Here is an 8,598-nt window from a genome sequence, read left to right on the forward strand (position 1 = left end):
TGACAACTGACAGGTGTGAGTATTAATAGTCTGGAGATGTTGATCTCTGGAATGAGGCCGTGGGCATGACAAAGCCACTAAAGTCTACCCGAGAGAATATTGGCACTCTATTTTCATTGTCATTTGATTCTGAATGACTGTAAATGAGCATGGCTGGCAGAGGGAGCAGGTAGCTGATTTATTTTCAATTTCACAACCTCATTAAGGGCCCATCACAGTCCCTGACGTGGCATTAGATTAAAGATCCATCGTGCAGCGAAAGATCTTCCCACCTGGCCTTGTTTAAATCGGAAACAACAGGTTTGAATGAACAAAGATGAACTTGGCAGAGATGGCGCAATCTGTGGCCAGTCGCAGGTGGCTTCTGCCTTGGTTGCTGATGCTTTGATTTCTGGACGCAGATGGGTCTGATGTATCCAATGCCTGGGTATGTGGTGAACATGTCTCTGTGCGAGCATTGGTCATGCGTGCATGTGTGTGCGCGTGCATGCGTGTGTAGGTGCAGAGACAGATTAGGTGAAAATCCAATGTGTCACTATGGGGCCAATGTCTGCTGTACACAGATAACCCACTTAATGAATAAGGCTCATGACCACATATAGAAAGCCTAGGCTTGAAGATATAACTAGAAGGAGATTGAAAGAGGGAGTACGGGGCAAGAGTATATATACGGTAGGACAGCTTCAGTTCAGTTTAGTTTATTTCCAGTTCATAGGACAATACATACCGGTACATGTGATGTCCATTTGTGCAGTATGAGCATGAAAATCATATTTGAGTAAAAAAAGAAGGGAAAGTCCAAGGCACAGGTTGTCAAGTCCATTTAACCTGATAAGGTGTCCATGATACTGGAAAAGGGGAAGGGGGAAGCAAAATGCTTATCGAGCCCTACCCTAATAATAGTAAGTAATAAGTAATAATAATAGTTAATAATAAATAAGAAAATAGATAAATGTCAGTGTTTTCAGCACGTCAAAAGAACATAATTGATGTGGTATGGTAGCACTCCACCACAAATATTTACATGATCCCTCCCACACATGTGAACTTTCTCCCATGTGAGAGTCAAGATAGCAATGAGCTCTACGGGGCACGAGTGTCACTGTGGAGTGGGTGGCGCAAGTCTCACTTAAGGTATAATAACAACTACAATAATATTATTTGATATGCTATAGTTATATAGAGATAAAAATGGTAATTATATATTAATTGGTTTAATTTACAGTGATGATAATGCTGGGCTATAAGGGTGCTATTATTACTTTGGTTATATACCGGCATATTTGTCAAGTTTATATTATTATACGGTGTATGATAAATAAAGAGTCTAGTTGTCATCAGCTGATTGTGTTTTCTTCCTGTTTGTAACTGTCAAAGTATAATATTTTAAATTTCCTTTTGAATGTATTGATGTTTGTGCCTTTTTGAATGTCATCAGCTAGCCCACTCCACAGTGACACACCGCGAGATGAAATAGACATGGATTTGAGGGTAGTACGGACTAGTGGTTGTTCAAGGTTCAGGTTTCTTAAATCATAATAACTTTCTTTGTCTGGAAATCTGTTTTATATGTTGGTTGGAAGGGATTTATTTTTGGCTTTGTGCATGACTTGAGCTGTTTTGAATTTGACTAGGTCGGGGAACTTAAGAATGTGGGAATTATAGAATAGAATATTTGTGTGATCACGGTACCCAGTGTTGTTTATGACTCTTATGGCTCTTTTTTGTAGAATGGTAAGTGAATGAATTGTTGTTTTGTACGGTATGTGTTTCCCCATACTTCTACACAGTAGGATAGGTATGGTAATATCATAGTGCAGTACAGGATGTGTGGTGATTTGGTATTCAGGATGTGTTTCGCCTAATAACAGAAATGCTCTTTGCTATCTTGACTCCCACATGCCTTATGTGGGGTCGCCAGCAGACTTTGTGGTCCAAGTCAACAACATTTTCATAAACACGTTCAATTTCAATTTTATCAATTTTAAGATGGAGTTCTGTGGTGATGGCACGGTTGCCAAAGACCATGAACTTTGTTTTTGTTAAGGGATAGTTTATTGTTGTCGAACCACTGTTTATATTTCAGTTGACAAGGCTTGCAGGGATGAAAGACTGGAGACACAAACCGGCCAGCCTTGTTGGCGAGGTCCTTCTGGGAGTATTTTGTAGTATGCATTGATTTGGGTACAGGTGTGTGTGGTGGTTTCTTTTTGACAGTTTTGCACTTTCAGTGGATAAAGAAAATCTTAGCTTTAAAGATGTGTAAGCCTCGTTGCCTAATTTGGATGAGAAAAATCACACCCGTGTGAACTGAGCGGTGGTCGTGGAGGCTGTGCAACAGCACTACTGGGTGGGTGCAGCGGGGTTAGTGTGCTTTACAATGCTGTAGTTTCTTCACACAATTTATTTGACCCTAAAACATTCAGTTTGTTAATAATAATAATAATACTTGACCACACATGCTGACCCACCCTTCCCCCGTGTGTGTGTGTGTGTGTGTGTGTGTGTGTGTGTGTGTGTGTGTGTGTGTGTGTGTGTGTGTGTGTGTGTGTGTGTGTTTGTGTGTGTGTGTGAGCTTGCAGATCAGCTATTTTCGCCGTGCAACACACATGACAAAGTAGTCAGGCTTTACTTGCGAGAGGAGGAGATTCACAGTGCAGCTGCAGACAGCACCGCATAAGCAACGTTCACGAGGAGCTGCTTGAAGTGCGTACTATTGGAGCATGTGAATGAAAAGAGAGACGAGAGGACAGACGACCGCACGGAGGCGCGGACCGCCGCATGAACGGCCGCCGAACGCCGCCGAACGCCGTTCACGGGCGTCAGAATGATCGTGTTCGACAATTCGTTCATCAAGCGAAAACAAAGGACGTTCAGTTCACGTTCGCCCTTCACTGCGTGTGTCTGTGTGGAGCTGCTGCTGCTGCTCTATATCTCTTGACTGAGTGTGTGTGTGTGTGTGTGTGTGTGTGTGTGTGTGTGTGTGTGTGTGTGTGTGTGTGTGTGTGTGTGTGCGTGCGTGCACGAGAGAGAGAGAGAGAGAGAGTGTGTTGTCTGCCTTCCCTGCTCAATAGCGCCCCTCCTTTAACGTGTGTGTGTGTGTGTGTGTGTGGTCTGTGTGTGTGGTCATGAGAGGTATGGCAGGCGACAGACATACACGGCCGGCCAGCCAGCCAGCCAGCCAGCCAGTAACATCTTGAAAGCGAATCACAGGAGCGGCGGGACCACCGCTCAAAAACCCTTCTGAAGGTTGGAAATGACTTGCATTTAAATGCTGCCTGTGTGCAGTTGAGTAAATTATGGATGTGGCTTATGTTACAAAAATAGCCTTTGCTTTTGTTGGAGATTCTAATAATACAATATATATTTTTAGGATGAGGCTAAGGCCATAAAAGTGCGGGCACATCTGTCTTCAGGTTTGCCAATAAATATCTCACCACCACAGTCATTTACTTTTCTCACCTCAACTCGAACCTGACTCCAACACAGAAATATGTTCACTATAGTCCTGCATTAGAATGAGACTTCGTACTAAATTACACTCCTGGGATTGGTGCCGTTATCAGATGCTTTCACGATCCCACATTCAGTCCACCATATATGCGAGCAGCAATTCTATAGAAATTCTCTCTCAATGGCCCAGCAGCCTAGTTCCTGAAGCCTAGTTAAAGCAGCAATCCATAGATTCATGTCCTTCGCCGGATTGATATGGTAAATGGTAAATGGTCCATTTATATAGTGCTTTTATCCAAAGTGCTTTACATAAATTGTGCATTCATAAACCGATGGCAGAGGAAACCATGCAAGGCACCAACCTGTGCATCGGAAGCAATTAGGGATTCAGAGTCTTGCTCAAGGACACTTTGACATTAACTCTGGGGACATGACATGATAGTATTTGATCAACCACTATTGCTCCTACTCGAACACAGAGTCTAAGAGCAGGTAGACCACCTCATGGAGCGTGGGTGGGTAACATAGACTTCTGTCCAGCCATCTAATTAATCCACACAGTAAAATCCTCAGTGTTAATTTATCTATTTGTAGGCTGTACAAATGTAACCAAATGGACCCTTGCGGGTTGTTTTGGAATCAAGTACATATTGTCCTAATTGGCTGCCCCCTTCAAAATGGGACTGCAGCAAAGAAGGTCAGTTGAAGGGGTGTCTAGCAGCTTCGGCTCAACTTTCAGATGCAGACAGCGAGAGACAGGAGAGGGGTGACATCCTCAGCTTTCATGAAACAAAAATCGAAAATCAAACACTTCTTGTTTTTTCCCCACCCCAACTAGACTGGCACATTTATTATTCATGGAATTATGGGTTTTGTTCTGAAGTTGTCCAATAATCCAGATTGACCCCCCCGCCTCAATTTGCCTTTGTCACCCAATGGTCAGTGGTCTGCTCTCATCCGTCTAGCAGAATGCCAATACCAGTATAACAGAGACTCACACTGTCACACATAATGTAGGTACGCTAAGAATTACATACAAATATACTCACAGCTATATACACGCATGCTGCTGTACACACACACACCCACGCAAACGCACACACACACACACACACACACGCCACGTGCACACACACACACACACACGCGCGCACACACACGCAAACGCACGCGCGCACACACACACGCCACGTGCACACACGCACGTGCACTCACATGCACACAGGAGAAGGATGAAAGGGCCTCAAATAGTTGAGTCAGTGTGAACTGACAGCTTGCTGGGTGGGTTTTATATATAAAGCCCAGAAACATTTTGCGATCAGTATGTTACCTCCCCTGACCGCTATTCCATGATCGGCTCATTGTCTTCTTTGATGTGTGTTTTTGTCAAGCTGAGAGGCTATCGGCATGCTGGCTTGGTCAACATTAATATAATATGATCTCAATGCCAGCGGTCCATAATTATGATCTTTTGAACTCCTTTTACAGTATCACCTTTCAATGACAGGAAGTTATAGTTAGAAATAACTACTAGTTTTCCTTTTTCATAGTGTTTTACAATGTGCATTACATTCACTCAAACAATGGTGTTCCTTTCTTGCTCAAGGACACTTTGACACTAACAGGGAAAGCATTCGATTCCCAATTGGCCACTCTGCCACCTGAACCACTGTTTGTATGTTTGGTTTGATGCTGTGTACTGTACAGCGTATGTCCACTATTGAGACAGGTTTGTCTAATGATTAAACCGATAGCCTCTGTGTAAATTTAGCCATTTGAGAGAATGTTTGTCTGTATCGCTAATAGTCTCGATTGCTGTATGTATTTCTATATCTGGCCATACAAAAGTAGACAGATCGCATATCTGGCCATACAAAAGTAGACCGATCGCAATCACGAGAGAGAGAGAGAGAGAGAGAGAGAGAGAGAGAGAGAGAGAGAGACAGACAGACAGACAGACAGACAGACAGACAGACAGACAGACAGACAGACAGACAGAGAGACAGACAGAGAGACAGAGAGACAGAGAGAGAGAGAGCTCTCAGAGGGAGCTGACTGTTGCTGGTGCAGTTATAAAGAACTTTGATTTAACATTAAGGCTGTGTTACAGTATATACTGTAGACTTGGTACACCAATGTATTCCTGTGGCGTTGTTCATGTACATGTGTGTAGTCAATAAAACACAGAAGCTTTGAATGAATTGTGTCGGCAAGTATCCTACAGAAGCACTTAGACTGCTACAGTGACGGCAATGCTAGCCTATATGGCAGCTGCATGGATAGAGACCGCAAGGCCAGTGGTTGGCACTGCTGAAAACATCTCCGGGTGTGAGGTTTGTCCGACTATCCCCATTACTAACCCTATGTCTAACCCTAACCCTAATCCTAACCGCACGCGTAGCCACGTAGTCAGAGTAATGAGACGTCAGACTGCCTGGTTTGTAGGACCTCTACACCCAGCACTGCCTCAACAGATCCCTCAGGATCATTGGGGATCCTACCTACCCACACAAAAGCCTGTTCTCCCCTCTGCAGTCCCAGAGAGTTATGGGGTACGAGATTCCCAAAGCCCATACCAGCAGGCCGAGGAACAGCTTTCCCCCCAGGCCATCAGACTTTACAGCAAAAGGAAAGACTGACTGTGCAATAACACACGTTAGGCCTACACACATGCACTTTGTTTGGTAACTTCTTGTACAGTTTTTACTGGACAAGAAGTTTTTTTCGGGACGCATATAGCAGCCCTCACATTTAGAGTTCGGGCCGCGCCCTCACACCTCAGTGTCATAATGACCATTCGGTAGACTCAGGGGCATAGTTCTGCCGATTTAAAATGACTCCAATACGGAACTAAAACTTCCTATGATTGGCCGCTAGTTGCGCTGTTTCCCCCCCCGGCCGATCGCGAAAAGAATTGCCCTCCATTGGATCCCATTCATTTTCCCCTTTCGTTTTCTAACCTTAATTAACATTTTCATGAATACTGTATGGTTCCTATCGCTAGTTAATGTGACCGTTGGCAGCCAATAGCATCTCTGATGCCTTTACAATTCTATGATGGCGACACCCATTCCAAGGGGTAGAAAGGGCCATTTGCGCTGCATAGAAACCAATGGCTTTGCTTCGTCCATATTTTTCTACAGTCTATGGGTAGACTGGGACTTTAATGTGGCCGTTCTCATGCATTTTGCTGCTTAGTGGTTTGGTCAATCGATCGGAAATCACACATGTGCATTGACCAATGGCATATGGCTGCATATGCCCAATTTTAAGCTGTCTATTAGCATTTTTGCCATGGGATATGGGATCTGTAGTCATGGTTGCGGTTTCAAGCCTGCACATAATTGGCCAAGTTCCAATGTCCTCCGTAAAGCCTTCAGCCCTGAACACTCACAAGTTACAACAGACTTAATTGGCGTCATCCGCCTCTCACACTCAAGTGCTTGAGTGTGAGAGGCTGCTAGGGCTCAAAATCGTACAGTAAAGGAATGGGACAGCACTTTGAAGATGAGTCATTTATAACCATAACTTTGAAAACTCTTTCTGTCCTAATTACAGTCAGTGCTTGTATTTAGGTTATTCTATTCATTTTAATTTGTGTCTAGTTTAGGGTTTGTATATTTATATGTTTGTATATCCCAGAAAGGCTGAATTTTATTACAACTCCAGAAGATGTATGGTTGTTGTTCAATTTTATTTCTGTATATATATTTGTATTTTACACATTTCTTGTCCTTAAGTTTTTCGAAATATAACTCCTCTATTCCATCTCTCTTTGAGAACAGTAAGAAACTTATTTGTTAATCAGGTTTTAGTTGGGCTGCATAACCAATTTGCATGCTTACTGATGTTTGGAGGATATCCTGATATTTAATGTTCAACACTATGAACTGTGGGTAATTCCCTCAGGGAAATTTTGCATCAATGCAGACTTACAGAAATGATGCATGAAAGCGCTTTGCCAGATCCCTCTCAGACATGAAAATTTGACAATGGGACAGCCATAACCCCTCACAGACTTCACGTGAACATGCATTCAAGTTAGTGAGTCTTTCAGGGGGCATTGGAACTTGGCCATTAAGTAGAGTGCATGTGAATTCAAAGGGTGCATTTGAAGCAAGCCTACAGTATATGAAATGTGCCTCTGTGATGAAATCACTTTCAAAATCAAATCCACTCTTGGAAGTGTGCAACCACTGAATCCAGAGTTGAGACACAGCTATTTTGAGTGCACGCATGCACCCAATATATATGGACTAACTAGTCCATACACAGGCATGCGTGCACCCAAAATATTTTTCAATTCTACATCAAGATGGCATGATGGCATTACAACAGTCTGTTTCACATATTTGCATACAATAGAAAACAGAAAATCCCCCTGGATCATATGGGCTATGGCCATGCATTTCCACCTGACAAGATCTTCTGCCATTTTTGCCACTACTCCTATGGATTTTGCTCTGGATTTTGCCCTAGAGTCATGTGATTTAGCTGTATCAGGCAGTTTTTCATATTCTGTTCCGGTTAGATTCCAAAATGTGCTGTGTTAAAATGTTTTTCTACACAAGGGGCCTCTCTACAATTTCCCTTACACCCGTAGGGGATGATAGAAACGCTACAAATGCCACTGTTTGTAGAAACTGATTTCTTTCTACCAAATTAAGCAGAAATTGTTTTGTGAGCTACAGTTTGTGACAATGATTTTTGATACCCCATTCCGTTTGCCTGTAATTGCCTTTGGGGCCTATTTCTTGGCAAAAAGACAATTGCCTATATCATGAAGCATCATCCATTCATACCCAAATTGGAATCGCATGTGGAAACTGCTTTTCAAACTGCTTTTCACTATTCACTATTTCACTATTCTGCCTATAGGGGGCACCACAAACCCCAACAGTTGCACCATCTTCTGTACTCTAGTAGCCTTGTAAACTGCCCTCTTCCGGAATTCATTACGTAAGTTGGTCATTTACTAAGCTACTATTTTAGTGGTTCTCAACCTTTTCATATTTTAATTGGGGACCCCCCTACCCCACGAGCACTAAGAGTTGAGGCATTACATTTTGTATAACACGGTTCTATTGTGAAAATAGCAGATCTCCCCATGCTCACAACGTTGTGAGCATGTAGATCGGCTATTTT

This window comes from Nannobrachium achirus (assembly GCF_963921795.1).
Source record: "Nannobrachium achirus genome assembly, chromosome: 10".
In the NCBI taxonomy this organism is placed as follows: Eukaryota; Metazoa; Chordata; class Actinopteri; order Myctophiformes; family Myctophidae; genus Nannobrachium; species Nannobrachium achirus.